Source organism: Arvicanthis niloticus, chromosome 10, assembly GCF_011762505.2.
Source record: "Arvicanthis niloticus isolate mArvNil1 chromosome 10, mArvNil1.pat.X, whole genome shotgun sequence".
Classification (NCBI taxonomy): Eukaryota; Metazoa; Chordata; class Mammalia; order Rodentia; family Muridae; genus Arvicanthis; species Arvicanthis niloticus.
In genome coordinates this window covers 31,609,063-31,625,005 of record NC_047667.1, presented here as the reverse complement: position 1 = coordinate 31,625,005, position 15,943 = coordinate 31,609,063, and the positions used below count along the sequence as shown (strand labels likewise).

General features: G+C 39.1%; 1 long non-coding RNA gene across 1 annotated transcript in view; it reads left to right on the top strand.

Annotated features, from left to right (window-relative positions):
- LOC143443794 (uncharacterized) overlaps positions 1 to 7,230 on the top strand; it is a 47,938-nt gene extending 40,708 nt beyond the window's left edge. The window contains exon 4 of the long non-coding RNA XR_013113085.1: positions 6,762 to 7,230. This is a non-coding gene — a long non-coding RNA (uncharacterized LOC143443794). The remainder of the gene's footprint in view (positions 1 to 6,761) is intronic.
- Positions 7,231 to 15,943: the final 8,713 nt, after the last annotated feature.

The window sequence follows — 15,943 nt, the reverse complement described above, 5'->3', positions numbered from 1 at the left end:
AGAATGTCAGCAGACTTAACAAGAGTCTAATGCTGCAGGAGAAGACAGAAACTCCGGGAAGTGCACATAGACTCTTTGTTCAGACTGTTACTTGCAGCAAATGTTTTTTAAAAACTCTTTGTTTCAATCCTTTGTTTTGCTGGTAAACCCTAGTACCTTGGAAGGCTAATTCCCATGAGGCATCTGATTCCCTAACAAGTTAATGGATAGAAGGCTGGCTTTGTTGTGAACCAGAGTCTGATGGTTGGGGAGCAGGGGCCACTTCTCAGCTGTGTTACATTGGACAAACTTTCTCTCCAAACTTTCTCTCTTTGCACAGGTAAAGCATGGAAGCAGACAGGCATGAGCAGAGATGGAAATGTCTACTTCAAAGCATTGTTGTAAAAATCTGAAACTAAATGTGCCACTCTACCCAGCACTTGCCCAGGGGACAAGTCTTCAATTCTTGAGCAAAGGTGTTTTAAAATTAATTTATTACTGCAATTATTGCAATTTAAAGACCAGGAAGTCCCCCCCAAGTTGAATTTTCCTAAGCCTTTGATAGCCAATGATCTGCTACACTCTTAAATTTATAGTTAACAAGGCCACTTACTGAAAGAGGGTGGGACAAAGAGGTCTGAAAATGATAATTGATTTTTGATTTTTTAAGAGAACAATTTCATTTGAGTGGTGAGAGCAGAGGCCTGATTGAGGGTGTGGTAACTGATGGATAGAGAGGTCAAAGAGATAGGGAAGGTGACTGAAAAGCACCAGGCTAAGTATGTTTTCTGTCAATTTTCATCTTCTTTAGGGTGCCCCCGACCAGATTGAAATACGACACGATTACATTTCTTTTGTGTTTGGTTTGGTTTTGATTGTGTTTTTGAGGCAGGATTTCCCTGTGTAGGTCAGGGAGGACCTGAAATCATGAGTCTCTTTTGGCCTGCATGGGAAGTGCCGAGACTGTAGTGATTCACCGCCTTTCTTGTGACATCCTTGCATTCCTTAAAGGTCAGAACGAATAAACAAGATGGTGGGAAGGGAATGTATGGGAAAAAGAGCTGTTTTGATTAAGGCTTTGTCACTGGCTGCCAGTGTAAGCCTTTGGGCACAATCCTTACCCCCAAGTCCTTGTACCATCCATCTTGTCTTCTTCGTGACTTTACGTTGAAGATTGTTTTAATAAGGTCTGTAAAATATCTTGAAAATTACAGAGGATGGGATCCAAAATGAGTACCAAGTAATCTCTCCAGGAAAACGGTCCTCTTTGTCCGAGATGATTACGTCTCTAGCTGGTGCTATGAAAATGTTGCCTGCTTGTTTATGAAGAAAAAGTCTGATTCCTGAAGCATTGATTGATCTGAATTGAACTGGTAGAGCACTAACCCAGCAAATGTGCTTTTAAATTACATGGTGAATCACTCCTCACGGTTTATGAGCGGAGAGGTCCTTGGCTGCTCTCAGGCTCGCTGCTTGTGGCTTTCATTACTTACCCACCGGCTGTGCAGCCTGTCAGGTCTCCGTTCTTCACCGCACAGTTTAACCATATCTCTCGGTAATTTTCTGACTGACAAAATTGCTTGCTCTTTGTTTTCATGGACATAAACGGTACCCACTTAAGTCCCATTTATATAGCAAGAGGAACGGCTGTTTAGAAACCTGGCGTCAGACACTGCTTTCAGACACTGCTTTTCCAAACGGTGTCGTGTTTGAGCCCTATGCTATCAACAGAGCCAAAAGTTAAATTTTTCATTTTGAGCTGAGAAGGCTGGGGAAGACCTTTTAACTTAGAGTTTGAGGTTTGACGTAATCCCTCGGATTCCGATTTAGAATTTTCAACTTGTGTGTGTTTTTTTTTTTTTTTTGTCACTGTTTGCATTAGGTGGGGTTGAGGGGAAAAAAGAATATATTTACCAAGAACTAGAAGCTCATATTCATTTTAAGCATTCTTCAGTTATATTTTAATTAATTTAGTATTTGTGTGTGTGTGCACAAATGCATGCCAAGGTTCATGTGTGATTTGAAGACAACTTGTAATTGTTTACTCATTTCACAGTGTAGATCCAGGGAGGCAAACTGAAGTTGTCGGGCTTACAGGCAGATGTACATCTGTGGCCTGCCGACCACAAGCTTTGACATCATCATGGCTAACAAGGCTATTATATTATTCTCAATGAACTTTGACGTATATGAATATAGATGTGGCTCGGGCTGATGATTGCATTGTAGGTATGGGTGCTAAGATTAAATAGTGCGGGGGAATGCAGACTGGCCTGGCCAGCCATTCATATTAAATGGTTACATAGAACAGATGAAAAATGAAAGCAGGCTCACTCAGCTCTATGGCTCTGATGTTCTCTTCTGGCATTCATAGCCACCACACACAGGGCATACACGAGCGTACACAAAACAAAAAGAGCCATAGTTTTGCAATGAAAAGAAAATTAAGACTTTCCATGTCTGAAAAATCTAGCTGATGGACGTATCTACCACCCTAAACCTTTTTGGGTGTCCTTTCAAATCCCCGCTTCTTGTCCTCTCCTTTTCCTCTTCCCACATAGCCAAAGCTCTGCTTTCTGTTGCTATAGAATAGTCCTCATTTTCTAGACTGTCATGTAAACATAACCATAGAGTCTGCACTTATTTTTCATCGGTTCTGCCAATGAGCGTGTTTATTTCTGTATTTACCCATGTCGTTCACATATTAATATTGCACTCCTTTGTACTCAGAGAGTAGCGCTACATCTTACGGGTATGCTAGACGTTATGGGTTGCTTCAGATCTTTAGGTCATTTCCAGGTTTTAGCGATTAAACTTAAAGCTTCTATGAAGTAGTCCTGTGGAATTTTATTTTATTTTAAATAAAGGCATGGGCAAACTCAGTTGTCCATATCAGTGGTTCTGATTCTGAGTGTTCTACCTGTCCCAAACTGACTTACCTGTCTCTAGGGTGTCACCTCACTGTTCTGACAGTGTCTGCCTTATACCAGACCTTGAAAGTACGTGGTGTTAAACCCTCAGCTTTGTTCTTTTTTGAAGTTCCTTTTTGGTCAATCCAGGTGCTTTGCATTTTCATGCAATTTCTGAAAATTGCTCGTCAGTTTCTGACAATAATTTGCTAGGATTTTGTGGTTTTTATGGAACACTCCTCAGTCTGAGAGAGAGTGAAAATCAGAATCACAGCGAGTGTTCTTCAGTGTGGTGTAGTTTCATCTATCTGCTTTCTTTTCTAATTCCCCGTGGTAATGTTTTGTAGTCTTAAGTATGCTGATCTTTTCTGTGTTTTTTTTGACAGGTTGGTTAACCTGTCAAAATCTCATATTTATTGAACTATTCAGAAGTATAAAGTTTGTTTTTGCAGCACTTTTAGGTTTGTAGTAAAGCAGGCAGACTATGCAAATTCCCAATATACTTAACTTTCCTAATGCTGCGACCGTTAAATACAGTTCCTCATGTTGCAGTGATTCTCAACCATAAATCACTTTGTGGCTACTTCATAACTGCAATGTTGTACTGGTATGAATTATAATGTAAATATATGATATGTAGGATATCTGATATGTGACCCCAAAGGGATCACGACCCACAGGTTGAGAACCACTGCCATATACTCTGTACTTTCTATGCACAGCCTTTTCCTATGGCCAGAATCCCATATCCCAGTGGCATAACAGTGGTGTAATTACTATGACTGGGAAACTCCCCTTCTAATTGTCACCCAGAGCCTAGAGCTTACTAAGAGTCCACCCTGAGTGCAGAGTCTGAGGATTATGAGAAAGCCTTCATGGCATGTGCTTATCATTAGGATATCATGCAAAATAATATCAGTGCCACAGAACTTCACTGCGCTTTATAACCTGCAGGCTCGTTCCCTGTGCTCTCTGGTGCTTGTTGCTCCTTTCGGCATCAGAGTTTTATTTTCCCAGCATGTCATAGCTGGATTCATATGGCATATGCCCTTTTCTTGACTGATTTCATGTAGCACTATTCATTTAAGAGCCTTCTATGCCTTTTACTGGTTTGATAGCTCTTTTCTTTTAACAATGGAACAGCATTCAATTGTATGGATACACCCCTTTACATACTTACCTATTGAAGGTCATCTTGATTAGCTCTAAACTTTGATAATTAAAAATAATTCTCATATAAATATTCATATCCCTGAACTTTTTCTTTGACAAAAGAAAAAGTCGTGTAGCCCAGGCTAGCCTGGAATTTACTGTGTCACAGACTAGCCCTAAACTTGCAGTAATGCTATTACTCAGATTCTTTTTTTTTTAAATTATTGGATATTTTATTTATTTACATTTCACATGTTATCCCCTTTCCCAGTTTTCCCTCCAGAAGCTCCCTATCCCATCTGCCCTCCCCCCTGCTTTCATGAGGGTGCTTCTCCACCCACCCACCCACTCCTGCCTCTCTGCTCTCAAATTCCCCTATACTGGGGCATCAGGCCTCCACAGGACCAAGGGCCTCTCCTCCCATTAATGCCAGATAAGGCCATCCTCTGCTACAAATGCAGCTGGAGCCATGGTTCCTCCATGTGTACTCTTTGGTTCGTCGCTAGTCTCTGAGAGCTCTGGAGGTGGATCTGGTTGGCTTATATTGTTCTTCCTATGGGGTTGCAAATCCCTTCAGCTTCTTCAGTCCTTTCTCTAACTCCTCCATTGAGGACCCTGTGCTCAGTCCAATGGTTGGTTGCAAGCATCTGCCTCTGTATTTGCCAGGCTCTGGCAGATCCTCTCAGTAGACAGCTTTAACAGGCTCCTGTCAGCAAGCACTTCTTGGCATCCTAGTGTCTGGATTTGGTGTCTGCATGTGGGATGGATCCTCAGGTAGGGCAGTGTCTGGATGGCCTTTTCTTCAGTCTCTGTTCCACACTTTGTCCTTGCATTTCCTTTATACAGGAACAATTCTGGGTTAAAAATTTGGATATGAGTGGGTGGCCCCATCCCTCAACTGGTAGCCTTGCCTAACCTCTGGATGTGGTCTCTATAGGTTCTCCCTCCCCTTTGCTGGGTTTTTCAGCTAATGTTATCCCTGTTGGGTCCTGGGATCACCTTGCTTTCCCTTGCTCAGATTCTTGAAAGCCCCAGTTTTCACGACAGGATTATAATAGACATGTTTTCAATTCATTTGGGTAAATGGCAAGGATCAAAACTGCTAGTTTGTATAATGAAAACATGCTCACTTTTCTAAGAAACTGCTAACCAGGGCTCCAAAAATACTTATAACATTTTGTATAGCCTTGAGCAATGAATAACAATTCTTAGTTTCCTACATCCTTGCCAGTCTTCGGTGTTGAAATAAACTATCTTTGCCTGACTATATTGGCTTTGTTCCTTTGTCAAAGATCAACTGGCTCACTAAAGGGGCCTACCGCTGAGTCCTCTATGCTCCATCGTTTGCTCTATATTTGTCATTTGCACTACACTGTTTTACTTCTGTAGTTCTAGAGTAAGTCTTAGCATTAGGCAGTGTCAGTCCTCTGGCTGGTTTATCCTTTATCATTGTATGAGCTGCATAGCTTGCTTTGAGTCTCCATATTAACCTTGGTATCGGGTTGTAGATGTCTATAAAAGCACTGCCTGTTTGTTTGTTTGTTTTATTTTGGCTTGTGTTGAAGCTATAGATAAAGTTTGGAAATTCTAACATCTTAATATTATTGAGTTTTTCTGTCCACTAACACGAGATATTATTATTTATTTAGTTCTCTGATTTCTTTAGTTAGAACAAAGTTTTATTTTTAATTGGAAATAGTTTTTTTTTTTCATACATGTACTCTGGTTGTGGTTTCTCATCTACTGACTCCCCGCAGATCCTCTAAGATCCCCCTCACCCTCTCAAATTCACACTTTCTTTCCTTTTCTCATTAGAATAGAAACAAGTATCTAAAAACCAATAAAGTAAAATAAGATAAAATAAAAACAAGGAAGAATAGGAATAAACAAACAAACAAGCAAAAAAAGGGCCAAAGATAAAACACAAGAAACATATAGATGCTGAGATACACACATTTCCACACATCAAAAACAGGCAAAAAACAAGGCCTAAAGGTGATTTTCAAGAAACAAGCCCACAGGATTTCTTTTAGTTACTTGATACTCAGTATCCTTCAAATTATTTTTTCATATATACTGTCTGGTTTTTATTTTGTACTTATATACTGAAACTTTTCAACTTATCTCTTGATGATGAGTGTTTCATTTTCTTCCTTTAAAAAGGAACTAGAAAATATAATGGTGAGTGAGGTAACTTAGACCCCAAAAGGCATGCATGATATGTACTCACTAATAAGTGCATATTAGCAAAAAAAAAAAAAAAATACAGAATACCCAAGATACAGTTCACAGAACTCAAAAAGGTCAACAAACAGAAGGGCCCAAGTGAGGATGCCTCAGTCCCACTGGAGAGGGAGAAGAAAGCAACCACAAGGGGGGAAGGAGGGAGGGATCTAGGAGGGAAAGGGGATGGGGGAAGGGGAACCTGAGCTGGTATTGGGTGGGGGAAAAGGACTGAAGCCTACATGGCCAGCAGAAAGAATGGAAACAGGCAACCTCAGGAGGTAGGAGGTAGGGGTAGGGACCCTCTAGAATGTACCAGACACCTGGGAGATGAGAGACTCTCAGGACTCAAAGGGAAGGACCTTAGATGAAATGCCCTACACTGGGTAGACGGAACTTGTAGAGCCCACCTCCAGCAGAAAGACAAGGCACCAAATGAGGGATGGGGTTTCCATCCCATAGGCAAAATTCTGACCCATAATTTTTCCTATCTGAAAGAACTATAGGGATGGAAATGGAGAGCAGCCTGAGGAAAAGAAGGTCCAGCAACAGGCCCAAAGTGGGATCCAGCCCAAGGTGAGGTCCTAAGACCTGACACTGAGGCTATGGAGTGCTAACAAAAATGGACCTATCATGACTACCCTTCAGAAGACCTAACAAGCAGCTGAAAGAGTCAGATGCAGATATTTACACCCAACCAATGGACAGAAGCTGCTGACCCCTGTGGTTGAATTAGGGAAAAGCTGGAAGAAGCTGAGGAGGAAAGCAACCTTGCAGGAGGACCAGCAGTCTCAATTAACCTGTACCTCCAAGATCTCTCAGACATTGGACCACCAACCAGGCAGCATACACCAGCTGATATGAAGCCCCCAACACTTATACAGCAGAGGACTGTCTGCTGGGTCTGGGTTCAGTCAGAGAAGATGCATCTAACACTCAAGAGACTGGAGGCCCCAGGAAGTTTAGAGGTAAGGGTGGGGGGTGAGGGTTAGGAACATCCTCGTAGATACAGGGGATGGGGAGGAAGTATGAAACGTGGAACAGTTGGAGGGTGGATGGGGAGGGGAATAAAATCTGGAGTAATAAATAAATAAATAAATAAATGATTTTTAAAATATATAATGAACATGCTCTTCAGTATTATAAAGTTACATGATTTTACACAAACAATAACCACTCAGTGAGATTTTTAAGCTTTATAAACATGTTATGTGATCAGAATTTTATTGGACACTGTATGTAATTGAGGGCCCTTATTTAAAGATAAGATTTTCTAAATTATTAAGGCATAAAGGGAAAGATTGGAATTCATGGGCATATCCTTAGGTACTATTTTATCCAGAGTTATAGGAACATGAGATATTCTGAACAAATAATGCTTTCAGAAAGTTAAAACTTACAGTAAAATATGATGTGATCTTAACCTAATTATAGCACATTGAAATCCTGAACACAATATAATACACTTTCAGATTTTAGTGCACAGTATAAAATTAAATAATTTAAGATCTTAGTGATTCATAAATATCTTTATAAATATGAACATTCATACTTTCTTGTAGTTGTGGGACAATGAAATGAATCAGTACTGGCAAATGGCCCCAGGGTTGTAGAAATCGAATTGCCATGCATTTTAGCTGACTGGTTGGTGGCATGAATCTTTTTTTTCTAGTTCTCTTACAGTGTGTATTTTATTTATAAATCTATATCACTTATCAGAGTCTGTCTCTTCAAAGTGATTTCTATTCACGTCACTTTATCTCCCAAGATTATTAGTTCCTGGAGGGCAGGGACACTGTGTTCTTCACGGTTTTCAATTCTACTATTTTTGGCTAAGTGTTAGACATGATTAATTAAATCAGATGCATGGAGATCTTGGGAATATTGGGAATTTCACACATCTTTGTGTTGAATTGGGATAAAATTCAATGTATAACTTACAAAAACAATGCTGAAAATGCCAATAGTCCTTTGTGAAAGTAAAATGTCTACATCTTCGTGTAAATATCAGCTCTGCTCCTGTGGGGAGTTTGGCCACGAGTACTTGGACCCACAAAAACACACAAAGAGAGTGAGGATGAGTGGGATGGCAAAAGCAATGTCTCTGTGATTCTAGGGATGAAGACTTCCTTCAGAAATTCTTGGCTTTCTTCTCTGTTTGTACTCTTGATGTTGGTGTATAACCTTACTAAATTCCATAGATACATTTTAGATTAATATGTAAACCATTGCTTTGATACTGGACTTTTAGTACTTGAGCACTGTTTTGTTAGTTAAGAAAGGAATAAAAGCTTAAATTCATCCATTATATTGCCTTGAATCTATGAAAGAAAGAAATATTTAGGATTAATGAATTGAACAAAGACATACATTGAACATTACTTTTCTCAGAAAGTTAAAGATCTGTTGCTTAGATGTTGGTCATCTAGATCATCTGTATTCCTCTAAGATGGAACTTTCTATTGGGGCCAAGTTGTTACATTTCAAAAAGAATGAGTTGGACATTGCACTGTGAAGTGTTTCTCTAAGGTGTCTTTCACATTAATTCCTTTTGGCTATTTGAAAAAGGAATATGCAAAAGGATAGTTAGCCTCCAGTTTGAAAGAAAGAACCTCCAGGAAAGTGTAGCTGCATCTTGATATAAGTAACTTCTGCATTAACAATTTTATTTATAATTTATTATTGCTATCCATCCCAACTTACTGAGCAAGATTAAGAGTGAAATATTTTCTTCTTCTGGTCCCTATTTTATGTATATTGAAATATCTATATTGTAAAATTGAAAAATTTGGAGCACAGTTAAATCTCTATTTTCTGTGGGACCAACTTATTCATATCAGACAGAGGCAGGTGTAGAGTGGGCTAGAGGAAGGATGGGCTTAGAAGGAGAAAAATCCTGCTACGATGTGTGTCCATATTGTGTCTCGGTTTAATTGAACAGAAGGCCTCAGAAAAACTATTGAAGAACAATGAAGTTAGGCCTGTTTTAGTTGTTGATGTATAAATCAACAAATTCTCCTACACAAGATATCTTTCTCTGAAAAACTTTTTCTTCTGATATAGTTTGATACACGGCTAGGTTTATACATGTCTTGAAAGGTGGCCTCTTTCTATTCTAGTAATTTGGAGGATTAACTTGGTAGTAATTGAGTCTAGACTTTGGATGAAATATTTAGAAAATAGGATATATTAAAATTGAGCTCCTAAACAACACAAACAGGTTATTTCAATTTTTTCTCTTCAAAACACCACCCAAATGGGTAATCCAGGTTTTATTCCCAGAAAAATGCTATACACTATTTGTATAATGGCAAATTTATATTAATTTATTTAACCATGGTGCTGGGGATTGAACTTAGGGCCTTACCCATGCAAGGCAAGTGCTCTGTTACTGAGCTATATCTCCAGTCCCCCAAATATAATATATTTTAAAACATTACAATTTTTAAAAACTATGAATATATCATTTATGATCCATATTCTCTTGGTAATATTGAGATGAGCAACTGGATACTATTATTAAGTACATATTCCCTGTGAGCTAAAATTCTTAAATTATTAATTCATTGCATGAAGAGCTTCAAGCTCAATATCCCTAGTATCATTGCTACTATCAAGGTCTACATTTGATTTGGTCATCAGAATGTCAATCCTTGTCAACAGCATCTGTTATTCATATGTCAGGCCAATGAAAATGACTGATTTTCAACTGATGTTCAGTGACACCATGGGCTCTGTGGATATGTCTCCAGCGTCGTCCAATGGAAGACATGGGTATCATGTTTTCTTCCCAGGTCTAGGTTAGAACAGATCCATGTTCATTTGTTTTCTATATTATTTTTCTTTATTTCTTTTAAATTTTCTTTTCTAAAGAAGATATTTGAAAACTCACAGTAAAGATGCATTGCCTATGCCATTTTTCTATCTCTATTTTCTTATTAAAAATTTCTCCATGGGTAAAACTGAACTGGAAATAGAAATACCTTCAAAATCAGCACCCAGAGTGCTAGAATAATTCATAATTGCTGCAGTTATTAATGGTGTATCACTAATGAGGGCTCACTAAGAAGTGTAGCAGAGGAACAAGAAATTACAGGTTGTGTCTACTCTGTGCTTCTCCAATGATTTCTTCTAATTTTAGAAAGTTGATAGGAAAGCAAATGAGAGAATGGTAGAATTTCAGGGAACAACACTGAATCTGCTCTAATTCATCAAAAAAATCATTTGCATGACTGACACTCTAATTATTACTATTGAAATTATTTCAACATTTCATGTTACTAATGACATCACACAGGTTGAGAATTTTCTGTGGTAAGGTACTGAGATCAGGGATCCTTTGTATTAATTTTAAAGAAAGAAATTTCCTGATTGCGGTGGATACATTTCATTGAAAACTCCTTTGAGTTTTGATGTCAGAGGGTTTATCCCATGCTTATTTTAAAATAATATTCTCAATAGAAAAGATTTATATGACAAGAAAGAAACATCCGTGGAGAATGCACAATGACCTTGCCTCACAGAATTGGTGTAGGAATCCTACAAATCATGTGAAGAATATTTGTAAGGACTCTGACCTTCCTCTGATGGAGTGAGTGAGGTTGGATGGGGGACAAGGCTCAGAGAGCCAGGGGCTAGCCAGTTCCTCACAAGGAGACCAAGCAGGTACTTTGTGGTACCACAGTTGTCAAAGTGAAATTCTGTGGGAGATGTGAGGAAAATTGAAATTCACAAAAAAATTATCAACAGTGTAAGAACCTCTACTTTTTCTGTATCTTAGTTGGTCAGGGCTACAGTGTCCTCTTCATGGAGAATACCTGGATCAGGAGTGACCTCCTCAAACTGTCACAGACTAACTAACCCAGAAACCTGGGCCACCAGGGCAGGAAGGTTTGGTTGGTGGTGGAAGAGTAGAGGGAAATGACAAATAGAGGCTTTGATGGCTGTTTGTGGTTGTAAATGTGACTACATCTGGAATTAACTAATATGCAAGTGGCTGGGTACACCTGTGGGGGATTTTATTTTATTTTTATTATTAAATAGTTTGAAGTGATAGAAACAACTTTTTTCTTCTTCTTTTTTCTTTATTTTTTATTAGATATTTTATTTACATTTCAGATACCATACCCTTTCCCCATTTCCCCTCCCTAGAAAATTTTGCTTTTATGCAATTTTTTAAAATGTTGATCAAAGGCTTTATAAGTTTGATAATTCTCAATAACAAGATGCCCATACAATCAGAAGTGTAACTCAATACCCAACCTAGATATACCAACTATCTTTGACTGGTGGAGACACTTGAACATCTGCTTCCATGTTTCCCCACCCCTCTCGTCTCCTAGCTCCTCCTCTCCTTCTCCTCTCCTTACTCTTCCTCTTCCTCTCCTTACTTCTCCCATCTTAGCTCCTCCTATATATCACCATTCCTGTTAAAATAGAACTTTTCTCTCAGAATACAATTAGAGCAACTATACCAATTTGTGTCGGTAAGGTACAAGATAGACCTAATACCCAGTCCATCATTTTGTTTAAACAGAACCTCTGTCATCTCTCCTAACTAAAAGACTTAGTTCTGAACCTGGCTTTTTCTTTGGCTTTAGAATAAATGTCAGCTGAAAACCATACTCTCAAATCTTTTCTCTCAAAGTAAATAGCCAGGATTGGCTATGACACTGTAAGTCTTCAACCACATCAGAAATCCAGAATGACTAGGTTAACTGAAATTATGGGAAGCACAAAGCATAGCTTCTAAACCTTAGCCAATTTATAGAGAGCACTGAACACCTGGACAGTCCCTATACTACAGAATGTTGGAGCATCCGATCTTCAGCCTTCTGGCCCAGGATCATCTGACAGACCTAGTGATGCAGAATTATTAAGGGCTGATTACTCTGTCTAGGCAGATATAATCAGTCAACTATTCTGCAAGTGTGTCCTTTTCTGGACAGCAATTTGTCTGTAGATGGAAAGAGGCAATTCTTGCCTAGTGACTGTCTCACCACAATTGGAATAACTCCAAAGATGCTCAATTTCTTCTTAGAATTCAATACAGGAAGCTGTCAGGAGCAGACAGGTCTCTAATCAAAATGAACATTAATACAGAAATGTTTGTAACATCAATTCTGTGGATTTCTGATGTTTTGAAAACCAACTATCTATGTAAGGCAATCTGGACTGTTGTCTGTTAACTCCTCTCAGCTATTTCTAAATAAAATATAGAAAACACCCTAATAATAAACTCAGAGCCATGAATTTGCTATAGTCCCTTAACTCACAGGCTAACCATCTCAAATCAGTTAAAATGTTAAAGAAAGACTGGGTCTAAGCCTTGTATTCTTAAATGTGTTATATAGGCACAATGCCTATGGGAGTAACAATATTAATTTCACATTTATATCAATAAGAAGCTCGTACCAATGAAAACCTTAAATTTGAAATCAAAGTAAATTTTGTACCACTTAAGAAATTATAACTTCATCTTAATAACAATTATACATATTTCTACCAATAGGTTATGGCTATGCAATAAATCCTAGCTAATCCTTCCTGTTCCAACAAAACCACTACTTTTCCCTAGAAAGACAGCCCAATATTAACTACTTCAGTCCCCAAGCCCAGGGAATAGGGGCGCTGACTCTTCATTAACTTCTTCAAGCTGATTAAGGGCATTGAGATATTAAGAGAGGGGGAAGGGGAAGAGTAAATTGATAAGCCTCTGATGCTGTGTCTTCACTGCATCCAGCTAGAATTCCAGGACATCAGAGGTTCGAGCAGGTCTGCTCAGCTTGCTTGATGTGTAGATACACCAAGGCTGTGTATTCTGCTATATACAATTCTCAAAACAAATTTTAGTATCAAGATAATTTTTTTTTGAATTCTGGAATCTAGTCTTCTGGCAGCCTGTCTCTGTCATGTCTAATCAATATAATTCTGGGAGTTTCTATGAGGGTGTGCTCCCACCATCCTCCCATTTCTGCCTCCCTGCTTTCAAATTCCCCAACACTAGGGAATCCAAACTTTCAGGCACCAAGGCCCTCCACTTCCACTGATGCCTGGCAAGGCCACCCTCAACTACCTATACAGGTGGAGCCATGGGTCCCTCCCTTTGTATTCTTGGGCTGGAGATTTTAGAATGGCTACTCCAGCTTGTTTCTTAGGACCATTTGTTTGAAAAATTGTTTTCCAGCCGTTTACTCTAAGGTAGAGTCTGTTTTTGTCACTGAGGTGGGTTTTTGTATGCAGTAAAATGCTGGGTCTCGTTTATGTATCCAGTCCATTAGCCTATGTCTTTTAATTGGGGAATTGAGTCCATTGATGTTAAGAGATATTAAGGATCAATGATTGTTGCTTCCTGTTATTTTTGTTATTATAGGTGGAATTATCTTTGTGTGGCTATCTTCTTTTGGATTTGTTGGAAGAGGGTTACTTTCTTGCTCTTTCTAGGGTATAATTTTCCTCCTTGTATTGGAGCTTTCCTGCTATTATCCTTTGCAATGCTGGGTTTGTGGAAAGATATTGTGTAAATTTGGTTTTGTCATGGAAAATATTGGTTTCGCCATCTATAGTAATTGAGAGTTTTGCTGGGTATTGTAGCCTGGGCTGGCATTTGTGTTCTCTTAGGGTCTGTATGACATCTGTCCATAATCTTCTAGCTTTTATAATATCTGATGAGAAGCCTGGTGTAATTCTGATAGGTCTGCCTTTATATGTTACTTGGCCTTTCTCCCTTACTGCATTTAATATTCTTTCTTTGTTTTGTGCACTTGGTGTTTTGATTATTATGTGATGGGAGGTATTTCTTTTCTGGTCTAGTCTATTTGGTGTCCTATAGGCTTCTTGTATGTTTATGGGCATCTCTTTCTTTAGATTAGGGAAGTTTTCTTCTATAATTTTGTTGAAGATATTTATTGGCCCTTTAAGTTGGGAATCTTCACTCTCATCTATACCTATTATCTTTAGGTTTGGTCTTCTCATTGTGTCCTGGATTTCCTGGATGTTTTGTGTGAAGAACTTTTTGCATTTTGCATTTTCTTTGACAGTTATGTCAATATTTTTTATAGTATCTTCTGTACCTGAGATTCTCTCTTCCATCTTTTGTATTCTGTTGGTGACGCTTGCGTCTGTGACTCCTGATTTCTTTCCTAAGTGTTCTATCTCCAAGGTAGTCTCCCTTTGTGATTTCTTGATTGTTACTACTTCCATTTTTATGTCCTGAATGGTTTTGTTCAATTCCTTCACCTGTTTGGTTGTGTTCTCTTGTAATTCTTTAAGGAATTTTTGTGTTTCCTCTTTAAGGGCTTCTACCTGTTTACCTGTGCTCTCCTCAAATTCTTAGAGAGTGTTATTTATGTCCTTCTTAAAATCCTCTATCATCATTATTAGAAGTGATTTTAAATCTGAATCTTGCTTTCATAGTGATATGGGGAATTCAGGACTTTCTCCTGTGGGAGAACTAGGTTCTAATGATGCCAAGTACCCCGGGTTGCTGATGCTTATGTTCTTGTGCTTGCCTTTCACCATCAGGATCTCCTTAGTGCTACCCGCCCTGTCTCTGACTGGAGCCTGTTTTTTCTATTATCTTGGTTGTATTAGAACTGTGTGGGGTGGGTGTTACTACTGGGGTTAGAGCTGGGGCTCAAGATCTGCTCAGTGCTCAGGTGCAGACAGGTAGGATTCAGTGCTCTGGCCAGGAATGAATTCCTGGGTCCTAGTGGGTCTCAGTTACTCTTTGTTTGGGTCAGGTGTTGCTGTCTTCTTACCCAAGATACTGCCTGGGTTAGAGCTTCTGTGAGGCCTGCTTCCTCTGAGTTCTGTGAGATTGGGGGCAGAGCTGCTGCCCGGGATCTTCTCTATGACAGGGCCCAGATGGGAAAAAACCAGTGCTCCAGGATAGGAGTGAATTTCTGGGTCCTGGTGGGTTCAATTTACTCCTTGTTTGGGGCGGGTGTCACTGTCTTTTTACCTAACATACTTTCTGGGTGAGTGCTCCTGGGATGCCTGCTTCCTGGGGTTCTGTGAGATTGGGGGCAGAGCTGCTTGCCTGGAATCTGCTTAGTCAACAACTTTTAATCCAGATTTTTTTTTTTTGAAGTGGGAAGCTCCATCTTTAATCTGGACCACACCTTCACACCTTCTGCTGGTAGCCTATATAAAGGACACAGAAGAAGGAAGTGTTTGTTCTTTGCCTGCTTGCCGTCACTCTGCTGGCAATTCTGTTTCTTCACTTGGGACTAGATCCTGCTTCTTTGAGATTCTCGTATATACCAAAGCCCAGAAAAGACAGCCAATATTATGGACTGAACAAGTGTTGGATTTTTGACTTTCTTTTGGTAAACAGCTATTATTGAAATAGCTGGAAAATAGCCTGTAAACTATCTAACAGCCATACAATCATTCATATATATGTATATTATAATTATACATATACATTCACACACATATATTCATTCTATCAGTTTGCTTTGGTGTGTGTGAGTCAGGCAGATTGTAGTGTGTGTAAGCATTTAATAAATGACATTGTTCAAGAGGAAAATTCTAGACCTTTTCCCCCCAGAACCAGGAGTCCTGAAAATTGCCCGTTACTCTTTCCATAGCATATGCAGAAACCCACATGACCTATACAATAAACTCAGATGTGGTTGTAATTCTTCTGCAGGAATTTTGTTTCAAACCCTGAGGTA